We start from the raw sequence: 5,971 nt of genomic DNA on the forward strand, positions 1-5,971 counted from the left end.
GTAAAACTGAATTATATTTCAAGTCTTTAGTGACAAACAAGTTCATTCAAAGAGAGAGAGAGAAATGAAGGAGTAATGATTTGAAAGTAGCACGAGTGAGTGAGGAGGACACCCACCCCTCTCTGGTCTTCCAGCCCCCATGGATGAGCAATCCTAGAGTTCAACCTTTCCTCCATCTATCATGATGCACCCTACTGAGCCAGTTGTGAGCACTTGGGTCTTCTTTACATTGAGTCATAATCCATACTGAAAGCTGCAATCCTTTATCTCCAGCAGAAAGTGCTTCAAGGCTTCCTCACGTTGAGCAAGCAAGGTTGTGTCAGTTGCATCTCATAGGTTGTTAAGAAGCCATCCTCTAATCATAATGCCACATTCTTCACATAAACCAGTTTCTCTGATTACTAGTTCAGTATCCAGATTGAATAAGTATGGTTAGATGATACAACCCTGACACACCCCTTCCCTGATTTTAAAATGTATGTTCTGTTCACAAACTGCCTCTTCATTCATGTACACGTTCTGCATGAGCACAATGAAGTGTCCTGGAATTCCCATTCTTCTCCAGGCTATCCATAGCTTTTGTGATCCTCACAGTCAAATGCGTTGACATAGTCAATAAACACAGGTAAGCATCTTTCTGGTATTCTCTGCTTTGAGCTAAGATCAATTTGGCATCAGCAATTATTCCATGTTCTCTTCTAAATCCAGTCTGAACCTTGGGAAGTTGCCTGTGAATGTACTGCTGCAACTATTCTTGGATGGTCTTCATTACAATTATACTTGCATGCAAAATCAATTATTTTTTCTGTAATTTATGCATTCTCTTTGGTCACCTTTCTTTGGAATGGGTACAAATATGAATTGTTTCCATTCAGTCGGCCAAGTAGCTGTCTTACAAGTTTCCTGGGATAAATGAGTATTTCAATTGGTATTCCATCATTTCTTGGAGTCTTGCTTTTGACTAATGATTTCAATGCAGCTCAGACTTGTTCCTTCAATACCACTGGTTCTTGCTCATATATTACCTCCGGAAATGTTTTATGGAGGGATAATAATTTAGCTGACCAATCCTTTATTATATCACATGCATGTTCTTTGTAATTCTTTTGCCATTATAAATTCTCGTGAGATAAACGTGGTTAAAATTAAATATCAATATACACCCCAGCCTCTTAACAGGCTAAATTAAATGCCTAGATTTGCAATGTGAGGTCAAAGAGTAAGAACCCTTTTAAGGTTTTGATATTTACTATGACATTTCCAACAACTTACACACTTGCTAACAGCTTCACATAGTCTGAAAATTTGACAATGTTGAACACAGCCTCATTTGTGTGCATTATCTGTGATTGCTCTGAGTATTTGAAATATTAACTCTATTTCCATTTTCTATTTTAAGTCCTTGTGTTCCCTTATTTTCTGTCTCTTGCTACATGTACTGAGTGTCTTCTCTGAGTTTCCCCCAGCCATTTAGAAGGTGTGCAGTTGGCCCTTTACTCGGCCTTTATTTCTCAGGCTCTTTTGCCACTGTGCTCCAGTTTGGACTGGCCAATGAGAGGTACTTGTGTGAGAGTAGGAAGGGAGAATTCACATGACAGCAGATGGCGGCTTCCTGGTTTCTATTTCCCTATGAGAGCTTTGGAGCTGCCTCACAGCGAGATCTTGCACACTGGCATCTGAGATCATTCTCTGCAGCTTCCTGTAATTTCCGCGTTCATTTTCAGATATTCAGCAATAATTTCCCATTTCTGTTTCCTTAGGCCTTCCAGTGATTTTGTAAGTAAGTACCCAACTTCCTGGAATGCATTCCTTATTTGTAATACTGGCCTAGTTTCTGTTTTTCTGACTGAACCTTAACTAATACGAGTATATTATTGAGACTAGGAAAAGCGTGCCTTCTCAGATGGGGAAAGAGTAAGTACAAATATTTGGTTAACGAGCTGGTGATGTTCAGTGAAATCCATGCTCTCTTGAGCAGAAAAAAAGACTACATTTCTTGCTTTCCTTGCATTTAGAGAAGGTCTGTAACTGGCTGCCTTTCCCATTCTCTCCCTACTGTCTGCATTGGACATGAGCGAGAAACAAGGTGTAAGTCACAGAGAGTGTGGGACCCTTTAATGACTAGCTACACTAACCATCAAAACAATATTTTAAAACTTTACCAATGTATTATATATTTAAATATACTTACTTGACTCATAATTATTTCCCCCTTTCTTCCTCTCATGAAAGGCTGATGGTTTCAATGTACAGACCTTGCAGTTAGTAGCCCACACGTAACCACTATGTCACCAGGGCTCTATTAAACATCTATACTTGACTTGTTATTCTACTATCTCGAATGACGAGAATGAAGCAGTGTTTAATGCTTTCTTCCCAAGATGATACATTTACCATGCAGGCACATTCATCTATCTTTCCTTTGTACCTTTGGGGGCATAATCTGGAAGGCTTCATTATTTCCTCACGTTGACACTCTCTTTTGTAACCATATTTACAATAATTATTAAGGCACAATACCTGCCCTTATCTAACATAAATTAGCCTTGGTTGAGTTTGTATGTGTCTTGGTTTCTGTTATAAGACATTTGTAGTGAAGATCAACTGAAGCAGAACATGATCCCTGGTGAAGTGTAGAGTCAGTGAACAAAGGAAGAGCCTCCGTGGGGTGGATTGACAGTGGCTGAAACCATAGACTCAACCACAGCAAACATCAGGAGGCTGGGGCAGTCGCAGCTAGTGTTTCCTTTGTTGTATGTACAGTCACTGTGGGCCAGAATCAATTCAACAGCAGAGTCACGGAATAACTGAGACTACTTTTGTTTGCATTCACCCAGGAATAATGACTCCATTGAATCCGTATGAATGATTGACACATATTCTTTTAGCATTTAGTGTGGTATTTGGGAGGAAATATGAAGGGTGATGGTTTTCTTTAATTTTAAATTACCTGGTTGCCCACCACCATTCTTATAAGCCTTTTTTTTTTTAAGTAACCTTGATTTTTACAAGTTCTACCAGGAGCATCTGTGAGTTGGCTTCTTTTCATTAACTTCTCCTAGCACTTAGTGAACCCTTTGACATGTTGATGATATGCTTGCCAGGGCCATGCTAACTGTCTCGGACAACCCTGTAAGGTGAAAGCCATTATCGACCCCCTCATCTGCAGATGAGGACGTTGAGGTTCAATGACTCACACAAGCAAAGTCCCTACCTTCAAGTCAATTCTGACCCATGGTGACCTTGTAGGGCAGGGTAGAACTGCTCCTGTGGGTTTTTGAGACTAACTCTTTACAGGAGCAGAGCGCCTCATTTTTCTCAGAGCTGGCTGGTGGTTTAGAACTATTGATCATGCAGTTCACAGACCAACTTGTAATTCACTATTCCACCACTACTCCTGCCCAATGCTTCACAGGGAATCCATAAAGAGCTGAGCTTTGAGTTTAGGTCTGCTTCACTCTAGATTCTGAGTTTTCAGTCAGCCATCGTTGTACAATGCATTTTTTTACAAAGAAGAAGACAACTTTTATTGTTTATCTAGGATGGGGCTGCTGTGTCTTTGGTTTATGACTCTCAGAGAGAGAATAATCAGTCCTCCATGTAGCGGCTCTCTCTTGTCTAGTCTTTATAGCTGGTCGTTTTCAGTTTGTCATCATTTCCTTTTGTATTATGACAGAAATCAGCAAACTTATTCTTTATATCATAATTGTGTTTTCGGCCTATTCTTTGCTGAGCCCAGAGCAGATTTTAATTTTCATTTGGTTGTCAGTATTTCATTTTCTCCCTGCCTCTTCAATTTCCTTTTATATTTAGCTGCCTTTTAGTCTGTTTCACTGACATCCCAATCTTTTCCCATTTTTATTCAAATTTTGTTTCTCATTCTGTTTACTAGTATTTAATTTGATCTCATGTATAAATAATGTTCTTTCTCTACATCTTCTATGCTCTATGCTCTGTGTTTTATCTCCCGGGATATTTGATTGACACCATAGTGGTTTTATTTGCTTTAATGACCCTGGGAGGGGACACCTCTCCTGCGCCTTGATTTCCCATCAATGTTATAAATAAATGTTCCTTGCTTCCCTGTCACTGTACATCGGTTGGCATTCTCTTCTTCAGTTTTAAAGAAGAGGGATTGTCAGCATGAATCAACATGACCAGTTCTCTTGTGCATTGCCCTGGAGTAAAATAGAGAGTCTTTCTGTAGGAGGTGGAGTGGGAGAAGAAAGGGACGATGTTACTTGTGAGCTGTTACTTTTGTTTCAAATCCCATCTTTTGGACTTGGCTTTCCATGGGGCCATCTTCTATACTCAAAGTTTCATCCAGTACATTCATGATGCTGTTACCTGACACATCATGTCTTCATCCCTGACAAACGATTAGCTTACTACTTGTTTTCATTGCCACGTGACATCTGAAGGTGGGGCGTGGAACCAAACCAAATTCACTGCCACTGAGTTGATTCAGACTCATAGGGACCCTATAGGACAATGTAGAACTGATCCTGTGGGTTTCTAAGACTGTATCTCTTTGTGAGAGTAAAATGCCTCATTTTTCTCTCTGGGAGTAGCTGGTTACCACCAGAGCTACATTGGGGCATGGAAGGGGAAAGTTATCATTCACAGAATGTCACAGGCTTTTACGTTTGGACTACCTTATATCCCAATGACTGTGGGCCTATGTTTCGAAGCGGCAATAAAACCAGAAGAACTTAAATAACCCGTTATAATCTGGGTGGGTTGTGGAGAACTTTAGACATCGGCATGGATAATGATGATGGCAGAAACAGACCATTGTGATAGCCTGTGGTTATAGACTCCAATTTCACACTGTTCCCCAGGGAACAGGAGCTGTGACTCTTACGATAGGCAAACCACACCAGGATCCAAGGAGCTGATGCTAAATGTCATGGGATCCCATGCTCTTCAGCAGGGTGGTCTCACACAGACTTATTAACAGTCAGTTTAATAGTACTTCAGCTTTCTTGCCAGGAAATAACAGGCAAGCACTAGACTTCTCAAGGAGCACTGGTGGGATAACAATTAAGCATTAGGCAGCTAGCTGAAAGATCAAACATTCAAACATACCTACCTGCTCTGCAGTGATGTGTGTCCATAAAAACTACAACCTGGAAAATGCAATGGGGCAGTTATGCTCTTGTAAGTTAACCATTTGAGGTTAGAGGGACTCACCAGAACACAGTAACTATAAACTCAACTGGAACATAACACTACATAGTCCATTATACTATGGCCCCATACCTGTATGTTTACCCCTTTCCCCTCCTGGGATAGGCATTTTTTGATCTATCAGACGAATTTAATAGAAGTTGGAGAAGTGAAAACCCCTCTCCTCTCTCACAACTTACCCTGCATTAGCATTGGTATTTAATGGGCTACAGGCTGTCTGGGAGGAATGCAGACTGGTCCCAGCCTTAGCCTAGAATGTAATTTACCGCTGTTTGTCCATCTGTCTCATTCCTTCTCTTACCTACATTATGACTCTACTGCACCCTTATTTTACCTAACTAGTCTCAGAGCTCTGGTGATATCGTGGTTACACATTGGCTCGATAACCTCAAGGTCAGCAGTGTGAAACCATCAGCTGCTCTGAGGGAGAAAGATGACACTTTATACTCCCATAAAGAGTTACAGTCTCAGAAACCAACAGGATTTTGACCCTGTTCTAAAGATGCCCTATGAGTCAGAATTGACTCGATGGCAGTGTGTTGGCTTTTTGAGTTTATTCTAGATTAGCTTTCAGATGGCAGTTACTTTGATGAGGAAGTTGGTGGTATCTGTGCACTTGTCCCAGATGTCAGACTTTTTGGCCCATATTGACAGCTGTAGCAGGAACTCTTACCCCTTTCCCATGCCTATGAGGCAATGAAAAATACCATGGCTTGGGTCAGGCACACCTTGGTCCTCAAAGTAGCATCCTTGCTTTTCAACATTTCTTTTTTTTTTTTTT

The sequence above is a fragment of the Echinops telfairi genome, unplaced genomic scaffold, assembly GCF_000313985.2.
Source record: "Echinops telfairi isolate 266 unplaced genomic scaffold, ASM31398v2 ScPeMD7_10;HRSCAF=50, whole genome shotgun sequence".
Lineage (NCBI taxonomy): Eukaryota > Metazoa > Chordata > Mammalia > Afrosoricida > Tenrecidae > Echinops > Echinops telfairi.